Consider the following 20,098-nt stretch of genomic DNA (forward strand, 5'->3'; position numbering starts at 1 on the left):
AACTTCACACTGCGGCTCGTTATGTCTTGTAAAAAGTCCGACCCCTCCGATCATATAACTTAATGCATTACCACGTGTGCAACAAGCTTTCGCCTTCACGTGTTACATGCAGGAGTGTAACATGCTGCCGAATTTTCGTTGACCCAAACAACTTTTCTTTTGATATTACCTTGAGGTGAGCCGACGTAAGACATTGGACTGATTGAAACGCTGAATAATTACTGTTATCGCTACAGGTTTACGGAAACTTGTCGAGTGAGTCCTATAACAATTGCTTCGCCGCGCCATATTCGAGCAAATTCACAAAGCATTTTGTTTGTGGGGGCTGTTTTCTATTGACTGACCGCTTTCACTGTAGAAACTTGTACCACATCGCGATTGACTGGGATTTGTTCTAACGAACAGATTTTTTTTATGAATATGGAATGGAATGAAAAAAAAACTTTATGACCCGTGATTAATTAGCTGGCTAACACTGAAAAAATGGCTATCCCAATATTTCTGCAAGGAAAGAAAAATAGAAAGGAAAAGTGACAGAAAGAGATTCCGGCTATTACGATGAATGTATACGCTAATGTGATCAGCACTGAAATAACTGTATCGACGCACCGTATTGCCAACGCCGAAACGTGTATGCAGCTGGGATCCTCTCTCGTGCTTCCTAATGCACACGCTGCGCCACCTATCGGCACCGCCGTAAGGACCGCGCGTGGCGCGGATTCAATTCCGCCGAGCATTCGAGAAATTTGAGGGACCATCCTTTCTTTGTCATTGTAGAACAGCACATACCTAGCCGCACATACCTATATATATATATATATAGTTGCCCATGTCGGCGTCAAAAGGTTCATTCAAGAGCAGTTTGCACGCACCTGCTTGCACATACTCAGTGCTCCTAGTCGGCGTCAAAGCGTTTTATTGAAGAGCGGTGGATACCCTGCAGTGCCGCATACCTAAGTGCCGCATCTACGGGGACCCATGTCGGCGTGAAAGAAGGCACGTGGGTACACAGTACCGCATACCCAGTGATACAAGTCGGCCCGACGTTCACTAAAGTCGATAGTAGAGCAAGTTGGTTTTGGTTGGTATGCGTTCATACTGAATAACGAGGGGGCAGCGCACAAAGCAAGAAGAAGTAGAGGTAGAGAACGCTCGGTTTCGAACCCTGCTCCCTCAGCACAGTCACCCGATGCGCTACCCATTCGACTATGGACCACCCGTGACCCATGTTGGCGGGAGAACGGTGACACACACACACACACACACACACACACACACACACACACACACACACACACACACACACACACACACACACACACATGTATATATATATATATATATATATCATAAGAAGCCAACAAACAATGACACCAAGGACAACATAGGGGACATCACTTGTACTTACTAATTGAAGTAAAGAAAATGATAAGTTAACAGAAATTAAAGTGGATGAAAAAACAACCGTCCGCAGGTGGGGAACGAACCTACGTTTTCGCATTACGCGTGCGATGCTCTCACCATTGAGCTACCGCGGAGCCGTTTTCCCATCCACTTTCTGAGGTATTTATGTTTTTTTACAACTAGAACTCACCCTGGGAGTGTTAGCCAGCGCCACCACTCACAAACCTAGGGGCGGATGTGGAACATCCTTTCTGCCGCAGGCGTCACGAGCACGTGATCTTTTTGGGTGATGGCAATTAGTCAATGGACCCACATATGCTACCTGAAGGCATCAATGCTGCCGGATTCGAGCCCTCGTTATCTAATGAACGAGAAGAAAGGGAACCGAGGGGCCCGATTTTTAATAATCATATCATAAGAAGCCAACAAACATTGACACCAAGGACAACATAGGGGAAATATAGGACAACATAGGCGCGACGGTCGCGTTTGCTTTCCGCCGTGCGTTCGCTCTCCGTGATAGCGCGCGTCCCCCGCGCGCTTTCACTCGCGCATACGGCGCGCGGCGACGATTTTATCGCCCTTGGACTTTATACGGAACCTCACGGCGACGGCGACGTCGGCGGCAGAAATCCGGTTGAAGTGTCCATACATTTGCTATCGCAATAAAAAAAATTTGCGCAGCTTGCACTAAGTTGTGCAAGGCCGGAGAAACAGCGTAGCTGGTGATCACCTAGCTTCTTCCAGTTTCGCTAGGTTGGGCTAAGTTTCGCTATAGGTTCGGCTAAGCTTAGCTGGTCGTTCAGTCGCCTACGCTCGCTTTCCCTAGCTCGGAACTCGCGATCATCGGCCCTTCGTCATTGTTTAGCAGCAGCTAGCTTCGGCGCGATACTCCGGATTAGCACGCAATCTCCGCATTCGTGCTCGGCTGGCGGCACGACGACCTTCCAGCTGAGCGGCTTCTTCTTCGAGAGTCTTGTACTTCTTCGGCCGTCCCATGTTACATTTACTCAGTGCGTAGTCTACGAGAGTTGTCTTTTTTCGCCATCGTGGCGACATGATCGTTACAATCAGTGTGACGTCATTGCCAAGCTTCTCAATGTGTTGTCATGACTAAGCAAAGCAAGAATTGCTGCGTGAAGCAATGACATGGCTGGGCGAAGCTGGGTAAGTGATTGCTAGGCGACCGCATTGACGGAGCGGGTCTGCTGGAACGCGGTGTCGGCATTACAACGCGCTATCGGCGTTTCAAGCTCCGCTATGCAACGCGCAGTGATGTCATCGCTGGCGCGACGGCGGAGGAGCGTTGTCGCAGCTAGGAAAAGCGAGGCGCAGCTGTGACAGGTGGTTGCTAGGTAACGCGCAGTGACGTCTTCACTATAGGCGAGTTTTTGCGAACGCTACGCGGGGACACGGCAAGCTGAAAGAGCTCCGCTGCTTAAAAACAACCACTGCGAGCAGCATGAAAGGTATAATGGAGTCCTATATAGCTTTCGCGTACAGTGTGTTTAGCATTTACAGCTCTGTGAATGCTAAAAACAAACAAACAAACAAATAAATAAACAAAAATGAAACAGGGAGGAACCTCAACTTGAACTAAAGGTGTGAATCGACAGGCGCCTTCGTGCTCACTTTATTTGGAGAAGCGCCAGGAAAGCAAACTTGGCTGCCTTGAACAGCGCTTATACCCAAAGCGGATATTGCTTCCTCCTTGGCGTGTGGATGCGCATGGCGTTTCTTAGAAGTCGAGAACAAAAGGACGAAGCGGTATTCAGCTGACGCACTCTTATCGACGAAAGGGCAAGCGTTTGCATATGGAGCGTCCTTGACGTCTTCGTATAAACAGGTTTACTCTGACCTCGCGATAGAAAATAGCCACTTTACCTGAGGTTGCCACATACGTTCGTATGTATACCGACACAACAGCCTATAGGCAGTCCGTTACTCCGCACTGAAATGTGCTGACGCTTCAAGTTTTACTAAGCATATACTACGTGAGCTATACGTGAATGCTTCGTTTACAGACATGCTTTATGGTGCTTGGCTGGCAGGACGAGCGCGAACAATTGCACTCATCAAGCGTATTTGTTGAACGTTTACACAGTACTTAACCAGAGGGCCATTTAAACGGATCACTCTCAGCTGAAAACTGAGCGAATGTAAGGCCCGACCACCAACATCTTCCTCTTTCACTGATAATATAGTGTATATATGCTAGCACGGATATTCTTCAGTACATATACACTTAACTATTTGTTGAATGAGTGAATTTTGTTGAATTAGTGGTAGTTGTTTGTTCTTATTGTGCTATAGCCTCCTCATATTTAAAACTGAATGTTGCAATGCCATCCTGCTTGGCCAAAGAATTGGCCTGCAGTAATGTTATTATTTAATATTATTTGATTTGAAAGCATATATTAAGTAAATAAATAAATAAATAAATAAATAAATAAATACTTTGGCCTACGAAAGTTGCAATTGTGTTCAGGGAATTGAGGCCATGTCCATTTTAGACATTCCAAAGCATGTCCATTTGGACATTATCTGCACCCCTTTGGAGACACGAGTCAACGAAATACGGTAACTATATAATACAACAAACTGGGCTCTTAACATTCTTCGTGAAATACGTTAACGTTCCACGTAGCTTCGCTTCACCTGTTTTTTGGGAAAAGTTACGCGTGGAACATTAAGGTACATTTTGGAAGCGCACACATCTTGAAACTTACGTGCTAAGCCAGATTTCTACTTTAAAAACGTAAAAAGCTTTCTACCAGATTTCTACTTAAACGTAAAAGCTTTGAAAGTTAACTGGCGTCAATTCCACACCTGGCAACATGGGCCCCCGCTAAAGCGCATAATAAAAAAGAATCATTCGTAATTTAGTAACCAAGCAAGCGTCATGTTCAATCGTGCAGGCACATTTTCAGCCAACACAACATCTGTAAAAGCATCATTCGAGTAGATGGCATCAATATTCTATAGTGGAGGCATCTATACACCATTAGACCGGCTGGATTTAATGGTAATTGTAAGGAAGTTTCACTTTCCTCAAATTGGTTATAATTGAGTAGTACTTACTGCTGAAGCAATCTTGACAAAGCTTCAGGGCTGGTAAATGTTTATTTTTCTTCTCGACAGCTCTTATATATTACCGGAACAAACGACGCGTGCACGTGGTGCATGTGTCGTCTGTGTGTCTGGTGCATGGTTAGTGGATCCAACGCAAATCCCAACACATTGCCTTCGAGATATTCGACCTGCATGTGCCACCTAATCTCGGAGTCATGCCAAGTAGCCGCGATGTTTCTTAAGTTTCTGGCCTCTGTGTTTCTTAATATGTCCAGCGAGCAGTAATGGCATCGCGCGTTCTTTGTTTGTTAGCCAAAGTATAAAAAATATTTATTTTTGCGATCTTTTCGTGACGCATACACTCGTACTTCAAACGTATAAATACTCTACACGGAAGCTCATATATGTGCGGTGTCCCAGCTTTCGTGCATCGCGTTTTTAAGAACGACGGCCATTCAAGGAGATAACCAAGTGCATATTGTTCACAGCCGAGTAGAGTACGCGTAGTAATTTTTTTAATGTCATTCCATTGAATATTTAAATTGCAATTAGCTGATTGTTTAATTACCGCTCTGAATGCCGTGCTGTCAATGAATATTTGTACGAAATTGAAGGACACTTAAAACTGGCATGTTTTCTGGCTGATAAAGGAAGCTCGGGAAGAATTAAGTATATTACGTTACTATAACCGTCCGCCCGGATTAAATAGCCCGGATCAAAAAGCAGCGCCCTCTATAATAAGCTCAATAACCGTTAGTGGCGCAAACACATCACTCGATACCTCTATATATATGCCCAGGCGCCCAGCATATAATGACTTGTTGTTTATAGGCATAAATAAAGCGGAGGAAAGAATAAAGATTGTTAATTACAGGATTGCTATGCTTTTGCAGTGACATTTGAGACTAATGAGTCTGTGAATATCAATGCCTTTCGGAATGGGAAAAGGAGAGGAACAGGTTAAGAGAATGAGCGAAAGTCACGAGTTGATGTGCGCTGTATCTGGCGTCTGGCGGAAATAATCATGCCGAACCACATCATCCCGAACCACCCCGACCGCAGCGAGCCCTTCGCAGTGCCGCCAGGCGTTAGTGTACAAAAATTTAACTTCTTAAAGTAAAATCCGTCAGAAAAATCGTAAAGTACGACTTAAACACAACCTACAGACGTGATAGCGTCGGACTGCAATTTGAATATATGAGAAAAAAGCGTGATAAGCAGTCAGGAATCTTTGAAGGCTATCGCGTTCCACTGTTAAAGGGGAAGTTTAAGCGTCTTTCAATCCTGATGGTGTTTCGCTGTACTTTGGTTCTAGGCAACATTGAGGGGAATCTTGAAAACCAAGCCTTTCTCAATTTTGATCACGCCCCACGTTGCAGAAAATACGGTGTCGCTGTCGGCGTCAACGGCGTCCAATAAGGATCTCACGTTCCACTCTTAAAGGCGAAGCTTAAGCGTACTCCAAGTTTTTTTTTCATGCCGCCTAATTACATAATTAGTCTTAATTATTTAACTTCTCAAATATTATAATTACTTTAAAAGTGTCAATGAGAAAATTGTAGAGCAACATAAACTCCCGATACAGCTTTCTGTTGCTCAATACATGCTACATAATAGCGTTTTTCCGAGCGTGAAAGAAGCCAGCGAATACACGCAAAGTGCCTGAAGCGGCCTGTCGCGCGGCAATTTTTCTTGTATTCACGGGCTTCTTTCACTTTCGGAATAGCAATTTTATGTAGAACGTATATTAAGCAACAGAAAGCTGCACCAATTTTTTAAAAATTGCCTGTGGCAGAAAGCACAATTCTAATCCTTGATCTAAGCTACTCGATGAGGCGGCCATTACTCGCGCGAGAAATCCAAATGCCTAATTGAATACTTAACGTAATTATGCTAAATAATTTTGTAATTTATTATTTTACCGCACATATCTTAATCTACAAACTATAGCTTGTGAGTTCCGAAGGTGTATACACTTCGAATGAATTTTCTGGGCTGCGCTAGTTTCGAGATATTAATTTTTGATGTGTCTGACGAAATGCACAGGTGTTTCAGTTACTTTTGTGCTTCAATGCATAAACCAGCGTTTTCTTCGAAAAGGTAACTGCAAACGCCAATGCATTTCGTCGGACACGTTGAAAATTAATATCTCGAAACAGGTATAGTCCTGAGAATTCGTTCAAAGTGGATACGTCTTGCGAACTCACCGGCTAAAATTCGTAGATTGAAATATGTGCTGTAATGTAATTCATCAAAAATTAGCATAATTATTTTAATTATTCAATTAGGTGTTTTGATTTCTCGTGTAAATAATGGCCGCCTTATCGAGTAGTCTAGATCAAGGATTTGAATTGGTGCTATCTGCCACAGGCAATTTTCGAAAATTTGGTGCAGCTAAAATAGAACACCCCGCAGATATAGAACCGTGCGCGTGTTTTCTTTTACAATATATTTCCTTCTCCCATAATCCACTACGCACGTAGCAGCATGTCAAGAGATGTCGTTAGACCAACCACTCCAGTCTAAATATCCCGAAACTGCATTAAAGCCATCGATACGCCCAGAGCGTACAGCTAATATACACGCTTAACCCGCGAAGCATAAACAAGAAATCCTCACAAGGATAAGCGTATATACCGTTAAGTATATAATGATCAATCGTTTCCCAAAGCCATATTTTCCAAGAGATTGAGGCCTGCGCAATCACACCTGCATGCATGCATACACGGAACGCATAATTGCTGCTCCGAGAAAAGCCTAACTCCGCTTATATATAGAAGTCATATACGCGTGCATACAACCTCGAGCGGGCGAGTCGTCTGAGAGCATTCTTGGATTGCCAATTACTCGCACGGCCTCGTCGCGACATGTTCCGCAACCGCGGTATATATGCATACAGTACTACAGAGCACGACTCGGGCACATGCGTGCGTCGAGCTCGTCACGAGCGCGCGGGGGCGGTCGCGGAGCGCGCGTGCGTTTAATCAGCCGCGTCGCTCGATGATAACTCCGGCAATGACGACGCGGGAGGCAATGACGACGACGACGACGACGACGAGACGGACCGAAAGAAAAAGAAGAAATATTCATCTGCTTTCGACAGGCGTTTCCCGGTGCAATCGCGCTCGCGCAGGGAAGGTCTCTCGCTCGCACTCTTCGTCGATATGCATGCATACGCGGAAGCCTGCTTGCTATATCGAGGACTGAAAAGAAGTAAAAGAAGTCCGCGTTGCTAAAACAAGTGAAGGACAGGCAAGCCGCGCAGCAAGCGCACGAGAGGAGGAGCGCAATAATAATAACAGCGCGCGGTTTGAGAGACAGAGAGAGAGAGGACCCCGGCTGAGCAGCGGCCCGCGTGATGGATGGGCTCATCCATCGCCGCGAATCCATCGCGCGCTCGAGTCTGCGTGAGTGCTCCGTGGCTGCGGCGACGGCGATCGAACACGGTTATATCGCGGCGCCCTTGGCTTCATCTGTTGCCCCCGGGGCTCGATTGGCGTGCTTGACACGCTGGGCTGGGACGGATCGAGACGCGTGGTATATATACCGCGTCGTATAGAGATCAGCGAGCGCGCGCGCACTCCCAACCAATCGTTCGGGCAATCAGAGGCGAGCCTTCTTATTGTCTCGATCGGCGAAGTGCACGCGATGAGACGCCGCGCGGCGTCGCGCCCTTCGCGATCAAGACCGTGCGGTTCGATCAGGCGATTGCTCGCTCGACGGTGCAAATATACTATATACGGTGCGTGCGTGCGAGCCGCTGTCCCCTGGATGGATGGATCGCGGGCTCACATGCGCGGCGCGGCGCTATATTGGAGACGGCTCGGGCTCGTGAGTGTAGAAGCTTATTACTCCCCGCGGCTTGACGCCGAGGATCTTTGGGCGTGGACAAACGTGCCGAGATTAGCCGATGTGAAGTGGCGAGCGATAAGTGTATACGGGTGCGCGCCACGGATTAAGCGGCGCGCGTATGGCACACGTTTGTTTCTGGACGATAACGTGCCAACTTGTCGAGCTCCCAATCGATGTTTTCTTTTAGCTTGGAATTGATCGCCACCGGCATGCCTGCAGAGTTCAAACGCTTTTTATAGCCCCGGTCATTGTTGCAGTGGATGAAACATGTTAATCCTTTGCGTGTTGTAAGTTGTTTGATATAGGGTCTATACATCAGGTCTCGAGCTGAGCAAAGCGAAATTGCTATCGAATTCAGATTTATTTCATTTCCTTGATCCCAAGAAGGGCTTAATCAGGCACAGTCTTAGCACTAATCAATGCAGTATTGTGTGTATGAGCCTTTCTAGAGCAATGTACAGCAATGCAACAGGTAATCCCGCTAAACTCGCCATCTATAGGACGACGACAGGAATTATTTAGAGAAATACAATCATGCAAACATGCATTCAAGCTGCTCCTTTGGCGATGCTGACGATCCGGTATAACTGAGATTCAAATTTCTATCTGCAAAACGCGAAAGAACGCACCAAAGTCACACGCTAACATGGTATAATAGAAGTCGTCCCACCTAACAAGGCAAGTTTCTCACGGAATGCTCCAACCTTCCTTCTTAGCTCAATTTACCTTACGGTGAAATGCCAAACATCTGCAATTCGGCCGGTCGGCACATAATACAGAAACGACAATTGAAGAAAAGCATTACCTACATTGCAATTGCCAGCGAAGTCAAGTTTGAGTGACAAGCTTATTGGCATACTTTCTAGTTAACTTTGACGAAAGAACCTATCCTCCGCTTTATTGACAACATCAATCGCTCTCCAATAGTCGTTCGGGCAGCAGACAGGTCCGTTAGACGGTATCGCCAGCCAGTCACGAAAAGAAAGAGAAAACAGTGCTCGAAAAGAAGGAACAGAGGCCGCAAACAAACATCTTTGACAGCCAGAGGGGGATCCGAGGATCGATACCCTGGGAAAAACGCGACGAGAGTGTATTTCTCGCCACTCTATCAGCATCACGAAAACTGGGGACCGTGCGGCAGCGCCTTTCCCGTTCTTCACTTCACCGAGGGGGGAAAAATGCATGTAATAAAGGTACGCAAGATGGACGTGGAAGGAGCAGGAAGACGAGAAGGAAGATGGGAAACGGGAAAGGGGACGCACCCTTGCGCGCTCCGGAGCGCTCCAACTCGCGCGCGCGCTCATGGCGCGGGTTGCGGTGCGCGCAAGTTGCGCTCTCGGGAAAGGAGGAGGGCGGCGCGAACGCGCGCGCGACGGTGCGGGCGAGGAGGAGGCGAGCGCGCGGAGCCGCCGACGCCGCCGGCGAGCGCGTCCGCTGCAAGCGCGCGCGCATTCTCGCCGCGCGTCGGCGCGGTTCCTGGGTCGCGAGCGTCTTCCACGGCCGAAAGGCGCGCGGGAAAGCGCAAAGGGAAAAGAAGAAAAAAAAAGCGCGGCGCGAGCGAGCGCGCGCGCTCGCGGTCGGTCACGCTCCTCCCTCGGGTCAAGCCCCGCCCACGGCCAGCGCCGATACGCGCGCGCGCATTGGCGCATGGGGGGCCAATGGGCGCGACTGGCGTAAGCGTGATCAGGCGCGCTCCCGCGCTGCGCACCTTTTGGCGCGGCCAGTCGCCAGCGTGCTCGCCTTTTTGACCAGACGCGCGCGCGCTCGCCCGCGCTCACCCGCTTTTTTCGGCGCCAGCGAGCGAAGGAAGGCAGCAGGCTCGTCGACGCGACGCCGGCTTGCAGCTAGTAGTTCCCCGTCGGCGGTTTTGGCATCTGCGTCACGACGCGTCACCCCACGTCGACTCGACGGCTTGAGCGAAGCGCGGGTGAGTCAACGCCTTTCACTCACCCTTTCTCTCACAGGCTGCCTCCCCCGCTAAAGGCCCTCCTGTTTCCTGTATCTGTCGTGCGCTGACGTGTGATCATTATTTCTTTTTACTGGCAAAAGCGAGACATTTGCTGATCCGGCAAGCGGTAATCGGTTTTATTTTGAAAAAAAAAAAAAAAAGCTACGTGATAGCTGCCGAGGACATATGCTTCGGTGATGCCATAACACGTTTGGCACCCATTTATGTTTGCGCCAGTAAAATTTTTCGGAAGTGCAATGCATGAGCAAATGACATGGTCATCACAATCCATCGAGAGTACCCGAAACGACGGTGTATCGTGCACTGACTGGCGATGTAAATCCGCGGCAAGTTGACAAAATGCGTCTCAATTTGCGCATACAAGTTTTAATTTAGTTCCATTCTTTGTGGAACTACGTAACGGCGCCTGTAGCCGTTGAAGAGCTGCATTTCAGGTAGGAACGACAGCTAATGACAAATTGGTATTTGAACGCCACGCAGACCACATATGGCACATGAGTAGGGGGGAGGGGTTGAATGGGGGGGGGGGCGTCAACCTCAGCTTGCCTTCACGCTTTCATAATTCTAGGTATTCTAGGCTTTCGTCAGATCACGTGAAAACAAAACATTCAAAAACAATGTTCTTTTTCTTATGTCTATATAATATAGTGTTGGCACTATACTAATGTAAGTATACTGCATTCGCTAGTGCTTCGGAGTTCCGAGAAATGAATGTACATACACATACGTATCGCGAATGCATATCTACTTTATCGCACCTGCGAATTCTGACGTTGGTGTTGAAAAGTCGCATTGCGTATTTTTTTTTTCTTTTTCTTTTCTTGGCTGTGTCGTCTAACGTGCACGAGTTGTAAGCGAAATTGACGGGACGAGGTTGGAGAAGAGGCTTTCCATGTTTGCCCACTCCGCGGGCATACGGCAAAAAAAGACTAAAAGACAGGGCGATGAATAAGTCGCCTTTTCTTTCCCCCCCCCTTTTTTTTTTTGCATTTTGGCGCCCGCTGCAAAAGAGCATCAAGTGATTGTCACTGCCGTTTATTTTCCTTGTCTCTTTACCCACCCACCTTTGAATTCAACAGAAGCGCTTCTTGAAGTCTTTCAATCTGTGCTCAAAGCGATGAAGCCCATGAATAGCAATCGGCAAAGCAAACAAAATAACGTAAAAGGAAGGCGACAGGCAGTTTATATCGACAGATTGCATTGGCTGACCAAGGTGCGCCGACGCACCGAAGGCCACCCTCGAATCAGGCCTCCTCTCCCTTCGAAACCCCCGCCTCGATTGCCTGCCTTATCCGAGTCCAAGACGCGCTGAGACGCACTCCCACGCGCAGTCTTGCAGGCCATCTTAACGGGGCCTCCGAAGAGCGTCTCGACCAATCAGGATCGAGCTCGCTCGGTGGGCGGAGTCTCGCTCTAATTGGAGCCCGCCCGTGCCTTTGTTCTGGGCACAAGGGTGAGGAGGATGATATGGCGGAAATTCTCTCTCGACATGAGTTGGGAGAGCGCTCGCAAGGCAAGAACGGGTTTCTTCTGGGAGCGTCTAGGAAAATGTCCGCGCGTCTTTACGGCCAGCGCCGGCAGGTCGTTAGCGCTGCATATTCGGTGTGAAATGAACATACGAGAGCCGACGCTTTGAATTCGCCCTGCGCTTTTCGCACCGCTGGTACGCTTGTAAAGACAAACACTTATACAAACAGAAAAAAAAATCAATTTTCCGATACTGCACAGAAAAAATCCGCAGACTTTCTTTTTCTGGCCACAATTAACTCCGACCGAATGTCCTAACACTGTCTGCAAATGTGAACTGAAGTCATTAAATTCTGAGAGCTCAGATCCTATACTTATGAAATCAAAAACAGCTCGGTTTTTGTGGTACCATGCTTCGGGAACTTCACTGAAAGCCAATATGTGTATCTCTTTTACTTTAGTGTCTTATCTCATCTCAAAATTGTGTTTCGATTTTGGGCAGCACGAATTTTATATGCTGTGTAAGGCACGATGTTTTTTGTTGACATAGTCATTATCATGCAGTGGACGGGCTTATTAATGGTGCATTCACGGTAACATGTGTGTTGGTCTCTGCAAGCGTTAAAAACCTGATATTATTTTAGTATCAATGGTTCGCAGTGCGCAGAACAACTTTGAGGCGTCGGCTCTCGCGTGGTCATTTCGCACCGAGTATGCTGCGATATCTGTCCCTGATGAATGTATATAAATGAATGTTGAGTTGTCATTGACCCCGTTATTGGGTTGAAATTTACGCTCTTCAGATGAACAGCTGAACAAAGCAGTTGGCTTCTTGCATCATGCATGATTTGAGGCTTAGTGTGCATATACGTGCTGATATATCCAATAATTCTTATTAAAAAGAAACAGTGACACTAAGATCATCATCACCCACATTCAACAAACACTGAATTGTACGTTATAACATCTCCAGACAGTGCCTCTGCATAAAAACTAATTGAGAACATAAAGGTACATTTCAGTTCTCTAACACGTGCATCAGTGGCGAGCCAAAGTGATATGCCTGTCCCATGCAAACACCGCACAAAAATAGAAAAGCTAATGTCAAGGTACAGATGAGGAGGAGCAGGAGAGAGAGAGAGAGTTCTACGCTTTCTGGGCTGCGGATGGTCTGGACCATGCAGAAAGTCCGAGGATTCTCTCATGCTTCCGGCAAATGGCGATTGTCCAGCTAGGCTATGTAATGGGTTTAACAGATCTATTCTGTATATAAGAGCACTGTATATGGTTAGGGCATTCCCAAAAGATATGCGTCTCCTTGCGGCCTCAGTTGCCGCATGCAAGGTTGTCGGACATTCCGATGAGAACTGAAGAGACGTTTGCGAAGGCCACGCCAAGGCACCGGCATCACAGAAGAGCATATGGAATAATCAGGGGTGGAATTCACGAAGAGAGAGAGAGAGCGAGAGAATAACATATTTAATCAATTGCTCTAAAGGCTTTTGGGGAAGTGGGCAAGGGAGTTAAGTTTGGCTCACTATGGAAGTTCCAGACGCTGTCGGACGTGGCCACCAAATTACGTCACCTAACTTATAGGCAGTTACTTTTGCCGGAATGCACCCAGTTCCACGTGAGCTCATGAATATTTAGAGCCACCTTCTTTGCGTGTGCATATAGAGTTTCACTCGCGGTGGTGATAGTGAGTGGTTAATTCGTGCTCTTATACCCAGGAGCTCCGTAAAAGCAGGATTTAGCAAGCCATTCTTGCGTCAGAACTTTTTGTGGGAGGGTAAAAGAGAGAGGCATAGAGCTTACTTTTCAGCTTCTGCTCTTACTTTCATAAGGGTAACTTTGGCGCGTCAGGACGCAAGTTCGTAAGCGTCAAAAATAGCACGTACAATGGTTACCTGCAATACGCTAAGGGCGATTTCAGAGTAATAGGCCACTCATACGCATTGTCGTGGCTTTGCCTTTGTTTCCTGTAAGAGGGCTTCACTGTGACACAGCCGCAACATTTACTTAAATAAACACAAGACAGGTTCAAACAAACGCTATACGCTTGTGTTATCAAAACGTGTTGTTTATGCTTAAGATGACATTTGGGATACAAGCACAGTTGCTTCAGCTGTGACCTTGCGTGCTGGGCACTGTGCGTCTGAATCAACGTGACTGATATAATAATTTCCTGTGGCAAAAATAGGAGGCATGAAACGATTCGAAGCTGAATAATAGGTTTTGAATCGTTCTCGGGTAACTTACAATTAAATTTGTACCCGTCCACTCTTAACATTGGATAGTGCTATCTACTATATTTTGAGATATGACGAATGGTTAAACTTAACGACTAGACTAACCTGCCCCATGTTTTACTGTTTGCGTATAAAGTTTCCCTCTTATATATGTATATATATATATATATATATATATATATATATATTTATATACACTTAATTGCTTATGCGTTTCGAAAACACATCATTTGGTTTCGTGCGACGGAGTTAAACGTGACTGAACACTTTAGAAAGGAGGAATTTCTGAGCGTGTTATAGAACGTGCCATTTTGAATTAATAGCAGCGAACGCATTGCCACTTTACTTCCTGCAGAAAAATGCAATGAACCAAAAGAAAATAGCCAGCTGTCCCAACGTCATCCGTAAATATATAAACTTCCACTAAGAACTAAACACACACAAAAGAAATTAAATATGCAGGAAAGAAAACGTTAATTGGTGATCTTTGTATTTCTGATCGTATTAAGACATGTTCTACGAACGGCCAAAATTACTGAGAATCTCCCCACATGCACACGAACTTACATAGCCGTGTGTTTCCAACACAACGTGTTTCAGTGAAGGGGGGTATTTCTTTGAGACAGCACAACATAGGTGATCTTTACGTCAACACATTCTACATAACATTGGGCGCCAGGCATTAATTTTGTTCAGTAGTCGCCAATAAGATCTTTTATTACCTGTAGTTGAAATACCTTTAATGAAGTACATTAGAGCGAGGAATTCAACTGTGAAGTGGACCCGGGTTATAGTGTTCAAGGAATGCGCATTCAGTACAGATGTACAGTGCATATTAGAGCGTAGTTTTGAAGTATATATTTGCCTCCAGAATCTTACACAGAATACACTGCATTATTGACTTATTGCAAAAAAAATAACTTTTAGCTGAGTTAACTTTTATTTTGTAATTATTCGGAATTGCGGCATTGCAAAAAATTTGGGACCCGACGCAGCTTGCGTTACTGGGTGTTCTTTGACTGACATTTGATGCCGTTGTCGCACGAAAATGGTCCTGCATGGTAGTCCCTGGGCTTCTCTGGGAGCTTAGCCATGAAACAATAATTATACGGTGAATTGGACATGCTCTAATTGTAACCTTATCCCGCTCCCTTTGTATTCGTCGTTGTCTTGTCACCACCCCCAAGCCCTCCTGTATTCCGATTCGCGCGCTCCGCACTGCTTCGCAAACACAATTGACTCCTTCTATACAGCGTGTACTCGGTTCCATGACTGAGTTCATGGTTTTGACCGTCGAACTCTCCCATCAAAACAGAGAGGGGCAAGGCATGATTGTGGTTTCGATCAGCATAATTCAGCGCATTTTTCCACCATTCCGTCAAACACTTGACGGCCCGCAGATGGTCCATGACGGTGTCTTGACTTATAGTGTTTAAAGGGACCCTGAACCACTTTTTATCGAAGTGTAGAAATACATTTGAAGTGAAAATGGGCTATTACAGAATCACTTCGCCGCAAAAAGTACTTCAATGCGTTCAGCAGAAGCGGAGTTATTGGCAATCAAACACGGCCTCCGCTGTGCTCCTCTTCCTCCGTCAATGCCTTGCACTGCGAAGGCTACGGCGGAGTGGGACGGGGTCACAACGCTCCGCCTCGGAAACGTCACCGTGGCGCGCAGTTCATATTTCATTTTGGACTTCCGATTTTGGTGCCTACGAAACGCTAAACATAAGCCAAACGCGGTTCCTCAGCGAGCCGCAGTGCGCCTATAGCCACTGGACTTGTGGCGGCACCTCGCGGCGGCCGCGGTGTATCCGACCGCAGCAACCAATAGGAGCCGTGTATTGGAGTGTGCTTTATTACGAAATAAAGCACACAGAAAAGAGCGAGGATCATAGGGTCTTTTGAAACGAGAGCGTTTGATAGAAAGGTGACTTCGCGTTCCGCTTGCGAGCTCCACGGACCGCGTACAACAGAACTACCCGCGGACTATGTTATTTCACCAAGCCCGAGGGGTGGTTCAGGGCCCCTTTAAGATAATAACGACGAACAAGATTGACGAGACGGTGAGAGATTGGTTAAAAGCTGTTTGATGTCACTTATATAAACTCAATTCTTTAAGGGATCAAAGAAATTGTATAGGGAAATTATAGCTAAACTGCAGATTTTACCATCGAACTTAGCCAGAGGGGACCGTAAAGGCTGTTACCGTTCGTATGTGCATATATATACACGTGGAATATGTAGTGGACCTGTATATAGATGCCTCGCCACTTCGCAATTCCTCTGTATTTTTCGCCTACCTCACAACACCCGGATCGTTACATATTATAATCCCGCTTCTCATCTTTTGTACGTTAATCATCCGTTTCTTAGCCAATATGTCAGTGTAGCTATAATCGCCATGGGTTGTAAGGTCAACGTTCTGAAGCATTGCTGCATCATGGTGTTCGAAGTAAAGCTGTTGAGTTCATATAGTATCCGCTGCATGCAGTTGAGTCTGGCGTGCTTCTCCATCACTGTAAGTGCCTGTTTTAAGACTGACTTAAACTAAGAACCAATACGTGCCTATTCGCGCTATATAGAAATGGTCAACGCGGCTCTTTGCCGGAGAATGTGTATATCGACACCGAGTCTGTATAACGCATGCAGTTGCGACACGCTGCATTGCTCCGCCTACCCGGTCAACAAAGCGAAATGTCACTTGCACGTCTGACTGAAGCAGAAGATATGCAGGCACCTGCAACGCAGTTTCGTTAAACGTAAATGGTAAACATAGTTAATGGGCGATTGTACGCTTGTACTAACTTGTACACCTTTTGAGGCAACGTCAAGCCGTATGCCGAATGACGTTTGCTATAGACGACAGAAAGAAACATATACATGAGAGGTCGCATGGACGACTGTCCGCTTGCTTTTTATCCTGCCTCCCCAACACTTAACGACCAGCAATAACTGCGCTGTATAGTGCCACCGGCCCAACAAAAGAGACCAAAAGAAAATACAGTAAAATCAATAGCAAGGTTTTTCTTTTTCTTTTCCCATAAGTTCATTATGTGATGGAACATAAATATAGACGCAGAACAAAATTAGGCACTGAATATTGTACATGTACGTGAGAAAAATGATTAACTTGACGCAGATTTTCCATTCGTTCAAGTTGCGATACCGGAAAAGACTAGTCTTTATTTTTCCGATTTTGACATGCGCATATGCTTGTACTGTGTGCGGCTATAATGAAGCTTACCGTATAGATAATATATATAGTATCAATGTTGTTCCACGCCGATAGTTCTCATCTCCTGGCTTGAAACTAGATCCCAAAAGCGTACGCACAATTTACAGAGTTTAGCAACTGCGCAAAGGAAGCTCATCGACCAGGTTCCAGAAGAAGCCCGATGATTCCATTTTCAAAGTCTTGATGTTGTAGCCATGATGCAATTACCCTATACTGCCAATACACGTTAGCGGGATCGGTGACGTCATAGCGAGCTTCTTCGAGAATTCGATGGCGGCGTTGCTGCGTTTCTCTCGGCTCTGCAAATAGCTTTCTGGTATATATATATACTGCCGTTGGTAAAGCTGCCAAGCAAGCTGAAAGCGCAGTATATATAGTTGACATAATCTTTTCTTCTAGTGTTCGAACAGCTAAAGTCATGCACAACTTAGCGCTTTTAGTACAGCCAGAATTCCGATGCGCATCGATAATTTTGCCCGTATGCCTATACTTCTAGATTTAGATTAATAGAATGGCTGTCAGGACGAGATATACGGTATTTCGAGAAGCGATATATGTGTATACAAGAAGGTGCGTGCATGAAATACGCACACCGTTACTCTTGAGACCTTTTGTTTGCTCGTTTGTATGTATGCTTGTTTGTTCCTGCGTTTCTTTGTCAAAGCTCGCTTTGCGTTACGAAACGTTGCTTTGTTTTGTTTTTGTTGCCAACTGCTTGACATTCCGCTCACGTCACAGTCATCGAAGCTGAAACGATTTGAGTCCCGTTGCGGACGGCGCGGTGCATGCATAGAAGTATGGAATTGTTATCGATTCGTGTATGTGACCATATCGCTGCTCGACAAAGAATGTCTCCATTTAGCGCACTTGTTCGCACTAGACAGAGAACACGAAGAGGGGGAAAGAGAAAGCATGAAGTGATGAATTAATGAATACGCGCCACACGGTACGTTGTAAAGCGCTTATATTCTTTACTTATGAAGAACGATCACCTTCAATTTATTTATTTATTTATTTATTTATTTATTTATTTATTTATTTATTTATTTATTTATTTATTTATTTATTTATTTATTTATTTATTTATTTATTTATTTATTTATTTATTTATTTATTTGATTATTTATTTTGTTCTGTGAACACTGAAAATTGAGCAGCAAGCGGTTTGTGTGTGCATGCGTCTGCAGATTTGTCGCGTCCACTGCCACTTCCCTTCGTGCACACGAGGACAATGCATTCTTCGACGCGCGACACATCTCCCGGCTGTCCGTGAGCGATTTCCTACATATGCGTACGCGAATGACGTGCGACAACTGCGTCGTATATTGAAATTGATGGTTGTTTCTCCCTTCAAAGCGCATATATATATCTGCAGTGCCGACGGCGCCTGGACGTCGCACCACCGTGATCGTGCAGGTATTGTTGCTCTTCGTTTCGTTATAACCCCCCCCCCCCCCCTTACGTTTTTTTGTTTTGTTTTTGTTTGTTTTTTCGCTTGTCCCTACAGTTGCACGCGCTTATACTCATTGCAGTGAGGCTTTATTATGCAGTCGGGCTTGTTTCCATAGACCCGTTACCGGTGTCCGAAACCAGGGCGAGCGCCCGTGGCCCAAGACAATGCAAACTATAGTTGATGTTTCAATTGACCGCGCGAGAGTTATTGATGGCCTTCGCGAGCGCTTGCATTTGACTATACGCGCTCGCTGGAAAGGCCGCTTTGGGGACAATCGCTTGAGGAAGGCGAACTCATGCATCAATGTACGCGCTTCATTTTCGAGAGTTTTCCTGATCTATACGACAGAAGTGTGTGTGTGTTTGTGTGTGTGTTTGCCAGAGGGATGGGACAAATAAATAAGCGACGCCAGAGGCTGAGACGGCGCATCTGACTGCCGTGATCCGATGGTGGGTCATGCTGTTTTATTGAGAGTTTTTTTTTTTCTGACAATTTCCACATCTTTCGAAGCGGAGTGTGCAATTGAGCGCGGCCGCTTATATATATACGCCTTCGCGCATGCATGCGCGTGCCAGGCCGAGCTGCGTGTCGAGATCGCAGGTCACTTGCCTCGTTCAGATGTTTACGCGCAAACATTCGATCACCCAAACAGCCAACATTTATAGTTCACATGCGCTGCCACAAATTTCTGGGATTCAAGCTGACAGGGCGACGGCTTACTACAAAGCCGCGAGTGTGAATCTGCGCATGATGTTGTTCTCGCTCTCGTATCATTGGCTGATCCAGTTGCACGAAGGTGGTTTTCACGATTGCGGGCTGTATACAGCTTCGAAATATTTTATGGCGCAGGCAAAGGCAACTCGTATGATCTATGCGAGGTAATACGAAGCTTTTAAATGCATGACCAACGGGTCTAATTTCTTGGGATAGCGTTCTCTCCGAAAATGAATGACAGACAAATAAAAATTAACCTTCAGTGCCAAATACAACTCAAGTTCCTCGAACTGTCTCTTAAGAAATTCGGTGTCAACAATCATCTTTGTGGAACGTGAAGAATGAAGCACGTTGCGACGTTTGTCAACATCAAGTCCGCATGTCTATCTCAGTAGTCTAACTGTCTAAATGTCTGCGAAGGCGGTATGAGCCCGGATGTTCACTCACCCATGGGCAACTGCATTCATAGATTTTAGAGATAACTATGCTAGAGGGCCTATCACTCACGCCAACGAGTATATAGCGTTACCGTTCGCATACGACGTGCTACCGACTGCTCTGTCAAACTGAAGCAACAACACTTGTTCCGTGTAAGTACATGACGAGAACACTTATCCTACACTGCTTGGTGCCTTGCATGGTATATACGACAGGGACAATGCCAACACGTGATTTGCGGG

Source organism: Dermacentor silvarum, chromosome 6 (assembly GCF_013339745.2).
Source record: "Dermacentor silvarum isolate Dsil-2018 chromosome 6, BIME_Dsil_1.4, whole genome shotgun sequence".
Taxonomy (NCBI): domain Eukaryota; kingdom Metazoa; phylum Arthropoda; class Arachnida; order Ixodida; family Ixodidae; genus Dermacentor; species Dermacentor silvarum.